Raw genomic sequence first — 21478 nt, 5'->3', positions numbered from 1 at the left:
AGAATTTGAAACATATGGTACCAGGGATCTGGGAATTCAGTTACATGGAGAGATTGAAAAAGCTGGGATTTTTCTCTTTAGAGCAGTGAAGGGTAAGAGGAGATGTAATATCGAATTCAAAATCATGAAGAGTTTTGAGAGAGTAATTAATGTGAAACTGTTTCCAGTGTCAGAAAGTTCAGTATTAAGAGGACACAGATTGAAGGTAATTGACAAGGAACCAGAGGTGAAATGAGGAGAATTTTCCTTCACAGCGAGTTGTTGGGATCTGGAATTCACTGCCCGAAAACATGGTGGAAGTAGATTCAATAATATCTTTCAAAAGGGAATTTATAAAAAAGACAGGAAAAGGCGAAAAAAAGAGTCTGGGATAAAGAAGGAGAGTGGTAATAATTAGACAGCTCTTTCAAAGAAACAGAACCAACACAAAGGACCGAATAGCCTCCTTCTGTGCTGCATATGTCTCTAATTCTATGAGCAGCAGACAGAGAGTGAAGGGAGAGAGAATGAGAAAGGGGAAAGAGGGAAAGGAAAATAGAAAGAGGGAGAAAACAGGGTTTGCATCGCTTTTTGGGCAGAAGGGTCATGATCTGCCAGTTGAGGCAGGTGACACAAAATTTCTGCGGCCTCCACATTTCATTTCCATTAAGTCGAGGGGCCGCCCAGAGTGACCCACGCTGCTGTCTGTCTGTACGCTTAACAGGAGCCTTAACAGTTTCTGAGACTAGCACGTGTTTCAGCCAGGATTCAGCCTTTAAAGACAGTCTGTCCCTCTTAAAAGGAAGCTGCACTGAATCACAGGAGGCTGCTGCTGCTGACTGTGAATGCTGCAATTGGAGAAAAGGTAGTTGGAATACTAGCACAGGGCTCTGCGGTTCACGGATGTGGTGCTGGAGGCCTTAGTCATGGAGGGTGACAGGAGAAGAGAGGCCATGTTTCTGTGGGGTGGGGTGGAGACTCTCAATAACCGCACTTTGAAGGGAATGGGAGCAGGTGGCCAGGGAGGTCAATGCAAGAAGTCTGGCCCCGAGGACCTGGCAGCAGTGTCAGAAGAAGTTAAGTGAACTCACACGGGTGGTCAATGTCAGTGAATTCATCACCACATGGCATCTCCTACCCCAACATCACCAACCTCTCACACGACTCAATGTACCACACCCCCATCACTCACCCATCAGCAGTCCCTAACACTCAGGACTCACACTCAACATTCACATACTCCACATCACCCTTACATACCTTCCACTCATACCAGCCTCACATCCACCTCTCACAGCCTTCACATACCACCAGCTATTCAGCTATGGCAGGCATATCACCCAGACACAGTGCAACACCATCACTGAAATTCTGCCCTCTCTCTTGCAGGACAAGGTGACCCATAATCACAGGGAGCAGCAGTGAACCGGCGGGGACCAGGCATAGCTTCATCCCCTGAGCCTGAGGGAGGAAATGGTTCCCCACCTCATGGGAACGTCTGTGACAGAGCCCATGGCATCCGGCATCACCGGAAGTATTCAGGATGACATTATGTTCCTGCCTTATGTCCCTTCTTAACTCCCACCTCCCCCTCATCCTGCTGTCTGGGATGATGTACAAGCTGCAGATGGTGGGACCATGGATGTCACTGCAGTGTATATGTGAGGTTGAGTGATTTGTGGAGAGCACGTTAATAGATGTGGTCACCCCACAGCTTATGGGTATGCAGAGAGAGAGAGAGGGAATGGGTGATCACCAGACGTCAGGAAGAATCAGGCAGGTAGCACAGGTGACCCCAGAGTGCATATCACTCTCCAACCAGTATTCAATACTGAGGAATGTGATGTTTCATCTGGGGACTGCAGCCAGAGACAAGGCCATGGTACCCTGGCTGTCTCACCTGTACTGGGGGTGGGAGGGGGTACAGGGAAGACTAGAATGTTGACAGTGACAGGATATTCGATAGTCACGGGAACAGACGAGCGTTTCTGAGGCCGCAGACATGTATCCAGGATGGTGTGTTTTCTCCCTGGTGTCAGGGTCAAGGATATCACTGAGTGGCTGCAGAGCATCCTAAATGTGGGGGGTGAACAGCCAGTAGTCGTGGTCCACATCGGTACGAATGAGCTGGGCAGACAGTGGAAGGTGGTCCTGCAGTCAGAATTCCGGGCGCTGGGAAAGAAGTTAGCCATCTCAAAGCAGTAATCTCCGGATTACTCCCAGTACCCCGTGCGAGTGAGTACAGAAATAGGAGGATTGCACAGATGTATGTGTGGCTGGAAGGATGCTGCAGAAGCAGTGAGGTTTATATTTCTGGACACTGGGACCAGTTCTGGAGAATGTGGGATCTGTACCGGCCGGACGGTTGCACCTGAACAGAGTTGGACTAATTTCCTTGCAGGGTGATTTGTTAGAGCTACTGGAGAGGGTTAACACTAAATTGACAGGTGTGTGGGAACCAGGAGTAAACATCAGAGAGGAATTCTAAAGTGCACAGAATACTGGGAGAGATGGATAACACTATAGTAGGGTTTAGAAAGTTATTAGTTGGGGTCTGAGTAAGTGAGGAAGTAATAAAGTTTACATCAGGGTTGATGTGCATGTATGTGAATACGGAGTGTGGTTAATAAGACTGGTGAGGTACAGGTGCAGATTGCCATATGGAAATATGATGTTGTGGCTATAACAGAGATCTGGCTCAAAGAAGGGCAGAACTGGGTGTTAAATATTCCTGGATACAAGGTGTTCAGAAAAAATAGTAAAGGGAGAAAAGGATTAAGGGTGGTGGTATTGATTAAGGAGAACATTATAGTGCTGGACAGAGTAAAAGTCCCGGGGGCATGTGTGGGGAGATGGGAGGTGGGAGTGGGGGTGGGGGGGTCGGGGGGGGTGGTGGGTGGGTGAAGGACATAATCTATTTGGATAGAGCTAAAGAACAAAAAAGGTGCATTTACATTGCTTGGTGTTGTCTATAGGCCATCAGCTAATGCGAAGGATGTGGAGGAACAAATCTGCAAGAAAATTACTGAAAGATGCAAGAATTATAGAGTAGTTACAATGGGGGAACATTCATTATCCTAATAAGAACTGGGATAGTAGTAATGTAAAGGGCGGAGGGAGGCAGGAGTTACTACTGTGTGTGCAGGAAATATTTCTACAACAATATGTTGCTAGTCCAACGAGAAAGAAGGCACTGCTAGACCTGGTTCTCGAGAATGAGCTGGACCCAAGTGGATTAAGTATCAGTAGGAGAACATTGCGGGGACAGTGATCATTGTGTCATAAGGTTTTTGTTGACTATGGGAAAGGACAAAGAGCAATCCAGTGTAAGAATAATTAACTATGAGAAAGTCAACTTCAACAAGTCATCCGGTGCAAAAATTTAGCTGGGGCGAATAAATTAGAGTCAACGTTTGGCAGGAAAACAGGAGCTGAACAATGGGCTACCTTCAAAGAAGAGATAGTTCGGGCAGAGTGGTGGTAAACGGTTGTTTTTCACACTGGAGGATGGTAGACAGTGATGTTTTCCAAGGGTCAGTGCGAGGACCAACTGATTTTTTTTGCTATATATAAATGAGATGGATCTTGGAATTCAGATTAGAATTACAAAATTTTCCGATGATACCATACTTGGAGGTGTGGTAAACAGTGAGGATGATGCAAACTGCCTACAACAGGATATAGATAGGCTAGCAGAATGCGCAGAGAAGTGGCAGGTGGAACTTAATACAGAGGAGTGTGAGGTGATGTATTTTGGCAGAAAGAATAGGAAAGCAATATAGACTTAATGGCATAGGTCTAAAGATTGTGCAGGAACAGAGGGACCTGGGGCTCCATAGGCATTGATCTTTGAAGGTGGAAGGACATATTGGGAGAGTGTTAATCAAAGCTTATCAGATATTGGGCTTCATGATTAGAGGCAAAGATACAAAATCAGGGAAGTTATGCTGAAAATTTGTAAAGCTTTGTTTAGGCCCCAACTAGAGAACTGTGTCCAGTTCTGGTCACCACACTTCAGGAAGGATGTGAAGGTCCTTGAGAGGGTGCAGAGGAGATTTACCAGAATAGTTCCAGGGATGGGAGGGGGGAGCGGCGGATGGTTAGTTACAAGGATAGTTTTGAGAAGATGGAGTTGTTCTCCCTTGAAGTAAAGGGGATTGAGAGAGATTTGATAGAGTTGTACAAGATTATGATGGCTTAGATAAGATAGACAAGGTAAAACTGTTCCCATTAACTGATGAAAGACGGACTCGGGGACACAAATGGAAGGTTTTGGGTAATAGATGCAGGGGGAAAATAAGGAAGAGCTTTTTTACACAGTGGGTGGTAACGAGCTGGAACTCACTGCCCATGAGGGTGGTGGAAGGCAAGACAATCAATGATTTCAAAAGGAAACTGGATGGGCACCTGAAGGAAATAAACTTGCAGGGATCTGGGGAATGAACGGGTTATTGGGATTGACTGAACACGGAGGGGCAGAATGGCCACCTTCTGTGTCGTACGTGACTCCATGACTCCATCAATTTCGACCACTCTATGTCAGTTTAGTTTAGTTTAGAGATACAGCACTGAAACAGGCCCTTCGGCCCACCGAGTCTGTGCCGACCATCAAACAGCCATTAATACTAATGCTACATTAATCTCATATTCCTACCACATCCCCACCTGTCCCTATATTTCCCACCTACCTACACTAATGGAAATTGTGAACGGCCAATTTACCTATCAACCTGCAAGTCTTTGGCATGTGGGAGGAAACCCACGCAAAAACAGGGAAAACATGCAAACTCCGCACAGGCAGTACCCAGAATTGAACCCGGGTTGCGGGAGTGGTGTGGTTGCGGTGCTTACCACTGCGCCACTGTGACGCCTGCTATTGCCTTGAAAGATCCAGATACATTGAGGTTCAATGAAACTGTGACCTTAACAGCCACTGACAGTTCCGTCCTCACCATGGTGTGAGGCTCCAGGACGTTCTACAGGAGGTGACACTGCTCTGTGACCACATCCTTATTGAATCAAAGTCACCTCACACATTGCTCCGGGGTTAGGTGCATGTCGGAATGGTGCTCTTGGAAAACCCGGAGTGGGTAGGTCAGAGCCCCCTCCTCCTTCCTCTTCACAGAGCTTTACCTCTCAGCAGACTCTGCTCCATTTACTGATCATGTTACAGACCCAGAAACACTTTAACTACAGTCCCCATAACTCGTTAAGAGTTAGGTCACCAAATCCTCTGTCCTCCCTGAATGTCTGTAGTTGCTCACAACACAAGCTGCAGAAAACCATCCACAGCACGTCACTAACTTTTCAATAGCAGAAGTAAGTCTAAAGGCCCTCACCTGTAAGTTGGATGCCTGGTCCTTTTAAATAACATTGGAGGGAGTTCCTCGTGCTGGTGAATGTATGTTCATCCGACAGTGGCTAAAACGGGCGGTCAGTGGACATGCACAGATCAAGTTTCAAAGACGTACATCAAAGCTGTCAGAATCGCTGACTGACGTAACATTCACAACACTCCACATATGAGCATCACATGCATGTTATAACAGGACGAGACCCTTGCCCCGCATGGGGCACTGTGCTGACCACACCAGAGCGCTGTCCAGCATGGCTCACTGTGCTGACCACAATAGATCCCTGCCAAGCATGGGGCACTGTGCTGACCACACTAGAGCCCTGTCCAGCCTGGGACACTGTGCTGACCACACTGAAGCCCTGTCCAGCATGGGGCACTGTGCTGACCACACTAGAGCCCTGTCCAGCATGGGGCACTGTGCTGACCACACTAGAGCCCTGTCCAGCCTGGGACACTGTGCTGACCACACTGAAGCCCTGTCCAGCATGGGACACTGTGCTGACCACACGAGAGCCCTGTCCAGCCTGGGACACTGTGCTGACCACACTGAAGCCCTGTCCAGCATGGGACACTGTGCTGACCACACGAGAGCCCTGTCCAGCATGGGGCACTGTGCTGACCACACTAGAGCCCTGTCCAGCATGGGGCACTGTGCTGACCACACGAAAGCCCTGTCCAGCATGGGGCACTGTGCTGACCATACTAGAGCCGTGACCAGCATGGGGCACTGTGCTGACCACACTAGAGCAGTGTCCTGCATGGGGCACTGTGCTGACCACACTAGAGCCCTGTCCAGCATGGGGCACTGTGCTGACCACACTAGAGCAGTGTCCTGCATGAGGCACTGTGCTGACCACACTAGAGCCCTGTCCAGCATGGGGCACTGTGCTGACCGCACTAGAGCCCTGTCCAGCATGGGACACTGTGCTGACCACACTAGAGCCCTGTCCAGCATGGGACACAGTGCTGACCACACTAGAGCCCTGTCCAGCATGGGGCACTGTGCTGACCACACTAGAGCCCTGTCCAGCATGGGGCACTGTGCTGACCACACGAGAGCCCTGTCCAGCATGGCTCACTGTGCTGACCACAATAGAGCCCTGCCAAGCATGGGGCACTGTGCTGACCACACTAGAGCCCTGTCCAGCCTGGGAAACTGTGCTGACCACACTGAAGCCCTCTCCAGCATGGGACACTGTGCTGACCACACGAGAGCCCTGTCCAGCATGGGGCACTGTGCTGACCACACTAGAGCCCTGTCCAGCATGGGACACTGTGCTGACCATACTAGAGCCGTGACCAGTATGGGGCACTGTGCTGACCACCCTAGAGCAGTGTCCTGCATGGGGCACTGTGCTGACCACACTAGAGCCCTGTCCAGCATGGGACAGTCTGCTGACCACACTAGAGCAGTGTCCTGCATGAGGCACTGTGCTGACCACACTAGAGCCCTGTCCAGCATGGGGCACTGTGCTGACCACACTAGAGCCCTGTCCAGCATGGGACACTGTGCTGACCACACTAGAGCCCTGTCCAGCATGGGACACTGTGCTGACCACACTAGAGCCCTGTCCAGCATGGGGCACTGTGCTGACCACACTAGAGCCCTTTCCAGCATGGGGCACTGTGCTGACCACACTAGAGCCCTGTCCAGCATGGGGCACTGTGCTGACCACACTAGAGCCCTGTCCAGCATGGGACACTGTGCTGACCACACTGGAGCCGTGTCCAGCATGGGGCATTGTGCTGACCACACTAGAGCAGTGTCCTGCATGGGGCAGTGTGCTGACCACACTAGAGCCCTGTCCAGCATGGGACAGTGTGCTGACCACACTAGAGGAGTGTCCTGCATGAGGCACTGTGCTGACCACACTAGAGCCCTGTCCAGCATGGGGCACTGTGCTGACCACACTAGAGCCCTGTCCAGCATGGGGCACTGTGCTAACCACACTAGAGCCCTGTCCAGCCTGGGGCACTGTGCTGACAGTGTGAGGTGATGCATTTTGGCAGAAAGAATAGGAAAGCAATATAGACTTAATGGCATAGGTCTAAAGATTGTGCAGGAACAGAGGGACCTGGGGCTCCATATGCATTGATCTTTGAAGGTGGAAGGACATATTGGGAGAGTGTTCATCAAAGCTTATCAGATATTGGGCTTCATGATTAGAGGCAAAGATACAAAATCAAGGGAAGTTATGCTGAAAATTTGTAAAGCTTTGGTTAGGCCCCAACTAGAGAACTGTGTCCAGTTCTGGTCACCACACTTCAGGAAGGATGTGAAGGTCCTTGAGAGGGTGCAGAGGAGATTTACCAGAATAGTTCCAGGGATGGGAGGGGGGAGCGGCGGATGGTTAGTTACAAGGATAGTTTTGAGAAGATGGAGTTGTTCTCCCTTGAAGTAAAGGGGATTGAGAGAGATTTGATAGAGTTGTACAAGATTATGATGGCTTAGATAAGATAGACAAGGAAAAACTGTTCCCATTAACTGATGAAAGACGGACTCGGGGACACAAATGGAAGGTTTTAGGTAATAGATGCAGGGGGAAAATAAGGAAGAGCTTTTTTACACAGTGGGTGGTAACGAGCTGGAACTCACTGCCCATGAGGGTGGTGGAAGGCAAGACAATCAATGATTTCAAAAGGAAACTGGATGGGCACCTGAAGGAAATAAACTTGCAGGGATCTGGGGAATGAACGGGTTATTGGGATTGACTGAACACGGAGGGGCAGAATGGCCACCTTCTGTGTCGTACGTGACTCCATGACTCCATCAATTTCTACCACTCAATGTCAGTTTAGTTTAGTTTAGAGATACAGCACTGAAACAGGCCCTTCGGCCCACCGAGTCTGTGCCGACCATCAACCACCCATTTATACGAATGCTACACTAATCTCATATTCCTACCACATCCCCACCTGTCCCTATATTTCCCACCTACCTACACTAATGGAAATTGTGAAGGCCAATTTACCTATCAACCTGCAAGTCTTTGGCATGTGGGAGGAAACCCACGCAAAAACAGGGAGAACATGCAAACTCCGCACAGGCAGTACCCAGAATTGAACCCGGGTTGCGGGAGTGGTGTGGTTGCGGTGCTTACCACTGCGCCACTGTGACGCCTGCTATTGCCTTGAAAGATCCAGATACATCGAGGTTCAATGAAACTGTGACCTTAACAGCCACTGACAGTTCCGTCCTCACCGTGGTGTGAGGCTCCAGGACGTTTTACAGGAGGTGACACTGCTCTGTGACCACATCCTTATTGAATCAAAGTCACCTCACACATTGCTCCGGGGTTAGGTGTATGTCGGAATGGTGCTCTTGGAAAACCCGGAGTGGGTAGGTCAGAGCCCCCTCCTCCTTCCTCTTCACAGAGCTTCACCTCTCAGCAGACTCTGCTCCATTTATTGATCATGTTACAGACCCAGAAACACTTTAACTACAGTCCCCATAACTCGTCCAGTGTTAGGTCACCAAATCCTCTGTCCTCCCTGAATGTCTGTAGTTGCTCACAACACAACCTGCAGAAAACCATCCACAGCACGTCACTAACTTTTCAATAGCAGAAGTAAGTCTAAAGTCCCTCACCTGTAAGTTGGATGCCTGGTCCTTTTAAATAACATTGGAGGGAGTTCCTCGTGCTGCTGAATGTATGTTCATCCGACAGTGGCTAAAACGGGCGGTCAGTGGACATGCACAGATCAAGTTTCAAAGACGTACATCAAAGCTGTCAGAATCGCTGACTGACGTAACATTCAAAACACTCCAAATATGAGCATCACATGCATGTTATAACAGGACGAGACCCTTGCCCCGCATGGGGCACAGTGCTGACCACACCAGAGCGCTGTCCAGCATGGTTCACTGTGCTGACCACAATAGAGCCCTGCCAAGCATGGGGCACTGTGCTGACCACACTAGAGCCCTGTCCAGCCTGGGACACTGTGCTGACCACACTGAAGCCCTGTCCAGCATGGGACACTGTGCTGACCACACGAGAGCCCTGTCCAGCATGGGGCACTGTGCTGACCACACTAGAGCCCTGTCCAGCATGGGGCACTGTGCTGACCACACTAGATCCCTGTCCAGCATGGGGCACTGTGCTGACCACACTAGAGCCCTGTCCAGCATGGGACACTGTGCTGACCATACTAGAGCCGTGACCAGCATGGGGCACTGTGCTGATCACACTAGAGCAGTGTCCTGCATGGGGCACTGTGCTGACCACACTAGAGCCCTGTCCAGCATGGGACAGTCTGCTGACCACACTAGAGCAGTGTCCTGCATGAGGCACTGTGCTGACCACACTAGAGCCCTGTCCAGCATGGGGCACTGTGCTGACCACACTAGAGCCCTGTCCAGCATGGGACACTGTGCTGACCACACTAGAGCCCTGTCCAGCATGGGACACTGTGCTGACCACACTAGAGCCCTGTCAAGCTTGGGGCACTGTGCTGACCACACTAGAGCCCTGTCCAGCATGGGGCACTGTGCTGACCACACTAGAGCCCTGTCCAGCATGGGGCACTGTGCTGACCACACTAGAGCCCTATCCAGCATGGGGCACTGTGCTGACCACACTAGAGCCGTGTCCAGCATGGGGCTTTGTGCTGACCACACTAGAGCAGTGTCCTGCATGGGGCACTGTGCTGACCACACTAAAGCCCTGTCCAGCATGGGACAGTGTGCTGACCACACTGGAGCAGTGTCCTGCATGAGGCACTGTGCTGACCACACTAGAGCCCTGTCCAGCATGGGGCACTGTGCTGACCACACTAGAGCCCTGTCCAGCATGGGGCACTGTGCTGACCACACTAGAGCCCTGTCCAGCATGGGGCAGTGTGCTGACCACACTACAGCCCTGTCCAGCATGGGGCACTGTACTGACCACACTAGAGCCCTGCGCAGCATGGGGCACTGTGCTGACGACACTAGAGCCCTGCCCAGCATGGGACACTGTGCTGACCACACTAGAGCCCTGCCCAGCATGGGGCACTGTGCTGACCACACTAGAGCTCTGTCCAGCATGGGACACTGTGCTGTCCACACCAGAGCCCTGTCCAGCATGGGGCACTGTGCTGACCACACTAGTGCCCTGCCCAGCATGGGGCACTGTGCTGACCACACTAGAGCTCTGTCCAGCATGGGACACTGTGCTGTCCACACCAGAGCCCTGTCCAGCATGGGGCACTGTGCTGACCACACTAGAGCCCTGCCCAGCATGGGGCACTGTGCTGACCACAGTAGAGCCCTGTCCAGCATGGGGCACTGTGCTGACCACAGTAGAGCCCTGTCCAGCATGGGGCATTGTGTTCACCATGATAGAAGTAGCCGGCTGTGCTGTTGACGTCATTTTATGAAGCAGGGTTAGCGTAGCGTTGGCACCAGTGGTGCCACAGATTGAAAATCACAGTCGTGGAAGATAGGGATTTAAAGCAACTCACTTTAAAAAGGAAATTGGATATTAGGTTGAAGGGATAAGATTTTCAAGAATATGTGAAATAGAAGGGGAATGGGTCTAATGGGAGGGGCGAGGCCATGAATAGATTCAAACACAAGAATGAGAATATTAAAATTAAGATGCTGTCAGACCGGGAGTCAATGTCGATCAGTGAGCACAGGGGTGATGGGTGATCGGGATTTGGTGTCAGTCCGGAAACAGGCAGCAGAGCTCTGGATGGTCTGTGGTTTATGGAATTTTATAACTGGGAGGTGACCAGGATAGATTTGGAATAGTCAAGTGTGGATTTAACAAAGGTACAGATGAGGGTTTATGCAGCAGATAGGCTGAGGCAGTGGTGAATATGGGTGATATTGCAGAGGTGGTAGTAGGCACGGTTGATGATGGAGACAATATGGAAATATACTCAGCTCAGGTTTATATCGAACACAGAGGTTGTAAACAGTCTGGTTCTGCCTCAGACATTAGACAGGGTGGGGGATGAGTTTGACAGATAGGGGATGGAGTTTGTGATGGAGACCAATGACACCGGCTTCAGTCTTCCCAAAGTTTACATTGCAGAACCGTATTTCAGTGAAACAGGGTTTACAGATCTCCTAGCTGGAAATGTAAACAGCAGCAGAAGCAAAGATGAGAGAGTAAATGACAAGAACAGTAATACTATTAGCAATGGTTTGTAGAGCTATTAGTTGGAGATATTCACCAAGAATAATAACAGCAGCAAGCAGGGCAGAGTAAATGACAGGAGCAGTAATGCAGTTAAATACGGTTTATAGAATTAATAGCTGGACAGAGAGAGAGAGAGAGAGAGACTTACCAGGGACACCAACACTAGCGAGGATGGGATAGTAAATGTATTCAATAATCTGAAGTGCGCGATAGATCCGAGAGTTTAATGAGAACCGATCATAATATGTAGAAAGAATGTAAATATCCCAGGATAATCTCCTATCTATTGTTGTAACATTCCAATCTATTGTTCCCAGATTCTGATCTATCCTCTCCCTCTCTCTGGAGCCGCTGATCCCTGTTAGTGCCGGGGTTATGCTCCAGCTCACAGTATGGGATAACACGTTGAAAGGAGTCCCATTTTAATAGAAGATGGAAACCCTCCAGTGACACAATTAGGATCCATGGAGACTGACATTAGTTACAATCACTGAACAAACAGATTCAGTTAACACCTTTCAATCCAGCAGTTTCAGTATCACAATAAAGTGGAACATTTACCCAGTGTGGATGGGATGTATGAGGGTTGCTGAGGGAAGGAATGGTGGCAATAGCAGGGGCACTCGCCAGAATCATTCAATTCTCCTTGGATATTGGAGTGGTGACAGAGGAATGGACGGTTGCAAATGTTACAACCTGTTTAAAAAAGGAGAGATAGGATAAACCCTGCAATTATTGACCAGTCAGACTAGTGTCACCACTGGGGGAAAATCAAAAGTTGACAACCCAGGAGAAAAATATTTGTTACTTGCAAAACCAGTGGATAGTAACTGGCTAGCAACATGGATATGCTCATGAAAAATCATTTCTGGCAAAATTCAACAACAAAAACTTATATTTTTATAATGCCATAAACGTTGTAAAATATCCCAAGGTGCTTCACAGGGGCATTAAGAAGGAAGGTATAACACTGAGACACAATAGGAGAAATTAGGTCAGATGACCTACAGCTTAGTCAAAGAGGTAGTTTTTAAGGAGTGTCTTAAAGGAGGAAAGCGATGTGGAGAGGCGAAGAGGTGCAGGGAAGATATTACACAGCTTAGGGCCCCGGCAGCTGAAGGCACGGCCGCCAGTGTTGCAGTGATTAAAATCAGGGATGCACAAGAGGCCAGAATTCGAGGAGCTCAGATAGCTCGGTGGGTTGTGGAGCCGGAGGAGATAACAGAGGTAGGAAGGGACGAGGCCATGGAATGATATGGAAACAAGGTGGAGAATTTTAAAATCAAGACTTTGGTTGACTGGGAGACAATGTCAGTCAGTAATAGATGAACGGGACTTGGTGTGAGCTAAGACATGGGGAGCAGAGTTTTGGATGACTTCAAGTTTTCAGACAGTAGATGTGGGAGATCAGCCAGGAGTGAGCTGGAATAATCACATCTAGAGGTGACAAAGGCATGAATGAGGTTTCAGCTGCAGATGGGCTGAGGCAGGGGTGAAGTCGGGCGATGTTACTGAGGTGGAAATAGGCGGCTTTAATGATATCCTGAAAATGAGGTTAAAGCTCATTTTGTGGTGAAATGTGACACTGAGGTTGCAAACAGACTGTCTGAATCTCAGATTGTTAGCAGGGAGAGGGATGGAATCAATAGCCAGGGAACAGAGTTGGAGTGGGGAGTGAAAACAATGGCTTCAGTCTTCCAAATATTAAATATTGGCTAAGGAACAGCAAACAGAGAGAAGTGGTGAAAGGTTGTTGTTCAGACTCGATGGGAGTATACAGTGGTGTTCCCCAGGGCTTTGTATTAGGATCACTGCTCTTTTTGCTCTTTGAAATCCCGGGGTGGGTAAGGCAGAACCCCTTCCTCCTCGCTCTTTACTGAGCCTCCCCTCTCTGCAGTTTCTGCTCCATTTTTTGGTCATGTTACAGACCCAGAGACACTGAACCCACAGTCCCCAGACCTCGTCCAGGGTCGGGTCACCAAATCCTCTGTCCTTCTTGAATGTCTGTCGTAGCTCACAACGCAACCTCCAGAAAACCATCCACAGCACCTCCACTAACTTTAGAATAGCAGAAGTAAGTCAAAAGCACCTCACCTATAGGTTGGATGCTTGGTCCTTTTAAATAGCACGAGAGGGGGTTCCTCGTGCTGCTGAATGTATGTTCAGCTGAGAGTGACTGGCACAGGCGGTCAGTGGACATGCACAGACCAAGTTTCAAAGACGTATTTCAAAGCTGCCGGAATGGCTGATTGACACAATATTCAGATCCTCCTCATACTACAGACACGCACACGTTACACCCACGCTATCACTCTGGCCAGCCTGGGTGTCCTGTACAATGTGCTGGATGTGACCGGCAGTGCAGCTCACACCATTTTATGGATCCAAACTTCCACAGCACCAGTGGAACTGGAGAGATGAAATGTGTGGTCAGGGAGAGAGACAGAGGGAAAGAAACTCACCTTAAAAAAGGAATTAGAAAAAGTCTTTCAGATGAACAAGTTTCAGGAATATTGGAAATGGTCAGGGTTTGGGATAATCAGAGGGGTGAGGCCATGGAGGGATTTGATCACATGTGTGAGAATATTAAAATTGAGGTGTTACTGGACCAAGAGCCAATGTAGGTCTGTGAGCACAGGGATGTTGGGTGAACAGAATTTGGTGTAAATTAGAAGATGGCAGCAGAGTTTTGGATGATCACAATGTTACAGAGAGTGGAATGTGGGAGACCAGCCAGGAGAGTGTTAGAATAGTCAAGTCTCGAGATTAAAAAAGGCATGGGTAGAGGGTTTTAGCAGCAGATGAGTTGAACTCTCTCTCTCTCGTTATTTCTCTCTCTGTCGCCCTGATTTGCTCTGTCCCACTCAGAATCATATAAGTTTCAATCAAATCGCCTCTTACTCTTCTAAACTCCAGCTGATATAAGCATAGCCTGTCGAGCATTTCCTCATAAGACAACCCGCCCATTCCAGGCATTAGTCCAGTAAACCTTCTCTGAACTTCTTCGAACGCATTTACATCTGTCCTTAAATAAGGAAACCAATACTGTGCACAGTATTCCAGATGTGGTCTCATCAATGCCCTGGATAACTGAAACATAACCTCCCTACATTTGTATTCAATTCCTCCTGCATTGGACGATAACATTCTATTAGTTTTCCTAATTACTTGCAATACCTACATATTAACCTTTTACAATTCATGCACAAGGACTCTCAGTTCCCCCTGGATGGTAGAGCTCTGAAATCTCTCACCATTGTGGTTATGTGCTTAATTTTTATTCTTCCTGCCAAAATGGACAATTTCATATTTTCCCACATTATGCTCCATTTACCAGATCTTTACCCACTCACTCAATCTATCTATCCCTTTCTGGCTCACTTGTGTCCTCGTCACAACTTACTTTCCAACCGACGTTTCTGTCATCAGAAAATTTAGCAACCATACCTTTGGTCCCTTCATCCAAGTGATATATATATAAATTGTTAAGAGTTAAGTCCCCAGCACTGATCCCTGTGACACACCACTCTTTACATCTTGCCAAACAGAAAATGATCCATTTAAGGCTACTCTCTGTTTCCTGTTAGTTAGCCAATCTTCCATCGATGCCAATAGGTTGCCCCCTACACCATGAGCTTTTATATTCCACAATGAACTTTGATGTGGCACATTATGAAATCCCTTCTGGAAATCTAAGTGCAGTACATCCACCAGTTCCCCTTTATCCACAGCACCTGTTACTTCTTCAAAGAACTCCAATAAATTGGTTAAACATGGTTTCCGTTTCACAAAAGCAAGTCGACTCTGCCTGATCACCTTGAATTATTCTGCGTGCCCTGCCATGTGGGCGGCACAGTGGCGCAGTGGTTAGCACCGCAGCCTCACAGCTCCAATAACCCGAGTTCAATTCTGGGTACTGCCTGTGTGGAGTTTGCAAGTTATCCCTGTGTCTGCGTCTGTTTCCTTCGGGTGCTCCGTTTTCCTCCCACATGCCAAAGACCTGCTGGTTGATAGGTTAATTGGCCATTATAAATTGCCCCCAGTATAGGTTGATGGTATGAATATGGAATTAGTATAAATGGGTTAGTATAAATAGATTAGTATAAATGGGTGGATGATGGTCAGCACAAACTCGGTGGGCCGAAGGGTCTGTTTCTGTGCTGTATCTCGAAACGAAACGTCTTTACTAATTAGATTAGATTAGAACATTACAGCGCAGTACAGGCCCTTCGGCCCTCGATGTTGCGCTGACCTGTGAAACCATCTGACCTACACTATTCCATTTTCATCCATATGTCTATCCAATGACCACTTAAATGCCCTTAAAGTTGGCGAATCTACTACTGCTGCAGGCAGGGCATTCCACGCCCTTACTACTCTCTGAGTAAAGAAACTACCTCTGACATCTGTCCTATATCTATCACCCCTCAACTTAAAGCTATGTCCCCTCGTGTTTGCCATCACCATACGAGGAAAAAGACTCTCACTATCCACCCTATCTAACCCTCTGATTATCTTATATGTCTCTATTAAGTCACCTCTCCTCCTCCTTCTCTCCAACGAAAACAACCTCAAGTCCCTCAGCCTTTCCTCGTAAGACCTTCCCTCCATACCAGGCAACATCCTAGTAAATCTCCTCTGCACCCTTTCCAAAGCTTCCACATCCTTCCTATAATGCGGTGACCAGAACTGCACGCAATACTCCAGGTGCGGCCGCACCAGAGTTTTGTACAGCTGCAGCATGACCTCGTGGCTCCGAAACTCGATCCCCCTACTAATAAAAGCTAACACACCATATGCCTTCTTAACAGCCCTATTAACCTGGGTAGCAACTTTCAGGGATTTATGTACCTGGACACCAAGATCTCTCTGCTCATCTACACTACCAAGAATCTTCCCATTAGCCCAGTACTCTCCATTCCTGTTACGCCTTCCAAAGTGAATCACCTCACACTTTTCCGCATTAAACTCCATTTGCCAGCTCTCAGCCCAGCTCTGCAGCCTATCTATGTCCCTCTGTACCCTACAACATCCTTCGGCACTATCCACAACTCCACCGACCTTAGTGTCATCCGCAAATTTACTAATCCACCCTTCTACACCCTCTTCCAGGTCATTTATTAAAATGACAAACAGCAGTGGCCCCAAAACAGATCCTTGCGGTACACCACTAGTAACTAAACTCCAGGATGAACATTTGCCATCAACCACCACCCTCTGTCTTCTTTCAGCTAGCCAATTTCTGATCCAAAGCTCTAAATCACCTTCAACCCCATACTTCCGTATTTTCTGCAATAGCCTACCGTGGGGAACCTTATCAAATGCCTTACTGAAATCCATATACACCACATCCACTGGTTTACCCTCATCCACCTGTTTGGTCACCTTCTCGAAAAACTCAATAAGGTTTGTGAGGCACGACCTACCCTTCACAAAACCGTGCTGACTATCGCTAACGAACTTATTCTTTTCGAGATGATTATAAATCCTGTCTCTTATAACCTTTTCCAACATTTTACCCACAACCGAAGTAAGGCTCACAGGTCTATAATTACCAGGGCTGTCTCTACTCCCCTTCTTGAACAAGGGGACAACATTTGCTAACCTCCAGTCTTCCAGCACTACTCCTGTTGACAATGACGACATAAAGATCAATCGCTTCTAACATCTGAACCATAGCCAGAAAGCCTTTCTCACCTGCCACAGGCCGCATGTCAACTCTGTCTATTCTGATGGTATGCTGTATCTGAACTGTTATTCATCAATAAACTGCTTGTGACCCTTCGTGGTGTAGGATAGGGAACGGAGTTCATGTCAAAGTCCTGCCTCCCTTTTATATGATCCTGCATAATGGACAGGGACCACTGGGCAGTAATGTGCTCAAAGGTTATCAGCAGTAATTGATGATCCCTATATTTGTATATTGTGGAACTGAAAAACATTAAATCTTACCCCTACTCTGGTGTCCATTGCACCCTCAATATTCATGATTATAATCTCAGAGGAGTGTGAACCAGACACCTCTGATGACCCTGAGGTAAAGACGATTCTGGAGTCGGTGCTGAGTGTAATCACAACCCATAAAGATGACAGTGGAAACATGAGCAGACCTGAAGAAATTGACTGACCATTGTTTGTTCCATGAAGCAGTATTCATACCGAGCTGAGATTATATCATATATTCCAGACACTATCAGGTCATAGTTATACCAAGGTGTAGTTCACAAAGACACATTCATTACTAACTGCCCCATTTGGCCGGTTAGAAAACCGTATGGCAGCTGGTGATTGACTGTTGACCATCACAAACTCAACTCAGTCACTCCTGTGTGAACCCGGTTGTCTGAGAGACACCCACCCTACTCTCCCGGATTCCCAGCGGGAGGGCTGTCTTCAACACCCTGGGTAGCTCTAATGGTTATTGGAGTATCCCAGTAAAAGGAGAGAAACAATTTAAATTCACATTTACTTCTGAGGACCAGAGATTCCCCTGGACATGTCTGTCACAAGGGGTTCCACAATAATCCGACTATTTTCCACTAACGTATGGCCGGGGCCGCTATGAACCTTTCACAGTCTTCCTGCTTGCTGCAATATGTCGATGATCTCCTCCTCATCACCACAGACCGTGTCCACACATTTAACCCTTTTACAGGAACTACTGCAGTTACTTTGCGAGTTGGACTAAAAGAACATCCACATAAGGCCCAGCTGGTGTAAGATCGCATCACCTTTCTAGGTGTCCATATTGGATCATCCAGCATCAGCCCAGAGCAACATCAGATCGAGACCATCCAGTGTCTACCCCTGTCCTCCTCAAGGACTGCCATGAGTACTATCCTCAGGCTGGTGGGGTATCAGTGGACCGTCATCCAGTGTCTACCCCTATCCAACTCAAAGACTGCCCTGTGTCCTATCCTCAGGCTGGTGGGTTATCAGTGGACCATCATCCCGTGTCGACCGCTGTCCACCTCAAAGACTGCCCTGTGTCCTATCCTCAGGCTGGGGGCCATCAGTGGACACTCATTCCTTGATTTTCAGAGACTGTGACTCCTCTTTATGAACTACCTAATGGTGATGATGACCAGGTTTAACCCGGTTGGACTGAAGTGAGCACGGAAGCCGTAACACAACTGAAGAAAGCTATCGCCCAGGTACCCTGTCTTATCTCACCTAACCCTGACAAGACTTTCCATATGGAGGTGGGGGACACAGTGAAAAGCCTGACTGCTGTCCTATGTCGAGAAAACCAGCAGAAACTACTCCCCATTGTGAATGACTCCAGAATTGTGAGTGGGTCTGAACTGATTTACTCTGTTTGTGAAGGACATTTGTTAACCATGTTCTGGGGCATCAAACATTTCACTTACATCACGGGGTTCAACAGGGTGATACTGCCCAGTCCATTATAAACTTTCCCAGTATATGAAAGCAGTTGTAATAATATTCACCTGTCAGAGAGTCATAGTCATTTCAGCAGAGTATGAGGCCATTCGTCCCATCGTGTCCATGCCAGCCCTTTGTTGATAAATCCAGTCAGTCTCATTCCCCAGCTCTGTCTCTATATTCCTACAAGTTTATTTCCCTCAAGTGTTCATCCAATATCCTTTTGAAATCATTCTCTTATTTATTTTTTATGATACAGCACTGAATCAGGCCCTTCGGCCCACCGTGCCTGTGCCGACCAACAACCACCCATTTATACTAACCCTACAGTAATCCCATATTCCCTATCACCTGCCTACACTAGGGGCAATTTACATCGACCAATTTACCTATCACCTGCAATTCTTTGGATGTGGGAGGAAACCAGAGCACCCGGCAAAAACCCACGCAGGCACAGGAAGAACTTTCAAACTCCCCACAGGCAATACCCAGAATCGAATCCAGGTCCCTGGAGCTCTAAGGCTGCGGTGCTAACCACTGCTCTACTGTCACCATCTCTGCTTCCACCCCCCTCGTAGGCAATGATTTCCAGGCTATTCGCTCTCGCTGTGTAAAAAAGTTGTTCCTCTCATCCCCCTGCATCTTTTGCCCTCAAACTTCACTCAAGTCCTTGTACCATTAGTTAATGGGAGCATCTTGTCCTGTCTACCTTATCCAAACATGTTTTCATCTTGTCTGCCTCTATCAAATCTCCCCTCAATCTCTTTACTGCAAGGAAAACAATCCCATCTTTTCCAGATTAACCTTGCAGATAAAATCCTCCAACCCTGGAACCATTCTGGTAAATCTCCTCTGCACCCTGTTAAGGATCCTCACATCCTTCCTAAAGTGTGGTGACCAGAACTGGATGCAGTACTCCAATTGGGGCCTAACCAGATCCTTATAAACGTGCAGCATAACTGTCCTTCTTCTGTTCTCACTACTTCCATTTATGAAGCCCAAGATCCCATATGCTTTATTAACGAATCTCTCAATATGTCCTGCCACCTTCAAGCATCTATGTGCATGAACCCCATGTCCCTCTGTCCCTGCATACTCTTTAGAACTGTGTCATGAAGTATATATTGCCTCTCCCTGTTACTTCTGATAAAATGCATTACCTCACACTTGTCTCTATTAAATTCCATCTGCCTCTTAACTGCCCATTCTGCTAGCCTGGCTATTTCTTGTTACATCGATCAGTATCAACCTCACTGTCTGCCCCGCCTCCAGATTTGGTACCATAGCAAATTTTGAAATTTTGCTCTGTATTCCAATATCCAAATCATTTATACATACCAGAAAAAAGCACTGGTCCTAGCACTGACCCTTGGGGAACACCACTGGCTACATTCCTCTTGTCTGAAAAACAATTATTTATGACAACTCACTGTTTTCTACCATTAAGCCAGTTTTTTTTAATCCAAGCTGACACTGAACCTCCCATTCCATGTGGAGCAATCAACTGTCCATATGTCAAAAACAGACTGTGAAAGACACTACAAGTTCAGCTTAAAATTAAGTGAAATGCTAAATGTAAAATTTACTAAATTTTGGAAAGAGATCAACTCTTGGATCTCTTCAAATTCAGTCCCTCATCAACTTTACTATATTTAGTACTCTGTGCAAGCAGTACTCCCTAAAACTGGACTCTGTGCAACTTAATGTATTTAGGGACTAGGGAGAGAATTCCAGAGTTTGGGGATGAGAACAGAAAGTGTCAGAAATGCTCAGCAGGTCTGGCGGCATCTATGTAGACAGAAACAGTGTTAATGTTTCAGATCTGTGATCCTTCATCAGAACTGGCAAACGTTAGAAATGTGACAGTCTTTGAGCAAATGAAAGAGGGAAAGGGGGAAGAAGAACAAGAAGGAAGGACCGTGATGGGACAGAGAGGGGAGAGATGAAATGACAAACTGTTACATTTCTAATGTTTACCAGTTGCCCCTTATACCTTCAAAATTTCCTTTGTTAAAATGTAACACCGTGGCTTCAGATTGAACTACCTCACTTTTAAACAATGTAACATTTTAGAACATTATGCGCACTCATCCCTAAAGGTTATTTTACGATAAGATCAATGTGCCCTGTCTGATTACATCATTCTAGATGTAATTTCGACTCTTCTATAGTCAGTTCTTCAAAATACGGCTCTAAAATCATGCATAACACACTCCAGAAACTCGTCCTCCATAGCATTAGTTCTCATTAGGTTTACCCAATCTATATAAAGATTGAAGTCACCCATGATTACTGTGTTACCATTGTTAGATGATTCACTAATCTCCTGATAAATGCCATGCCCAACACTACCAATACTGTTTGGTGGCCGATAAACAACTCTTACTAATGTTTGCTGCGCCTTGCTGTTTATTAGCTCCACCCAAGCAGATTCCACATTTTGTTCTTCAGACGTGAGATCCTGCCTTACTAATGTCCTGCCCCCATCCCTTATTATCAGTACAACACCAACTCCTATTCCTTTTTGCCTGTCCTTCGTAAGTGTCGAATATGCTTGAATATTCAGTTCCAGCCTTGGACACCCTGTCGCCACGTTTCCGTTATGACAATTCGATCATACCCATTT

This window comes from Heterodontus francisci, unplaced genomic scaffold (assembly GCF_036365525.1).
Source record: "Heterodontus francisci isolate sHetFra1 unplaced genomic scaffold, sHetFra1.hap1 HAP1_SCAFFOLD_167, whole genome shotgun sequence".
Taxonomy (NCBI): Eukaryota; Metazoa; Chordata; class Chondrichthyes; order Heterodontiformes; family Heterodontidae; genus Heterodontus; species Heterodontus francisci.
This window is presented reverse-complemented; position numbering follows the sequence as displayed.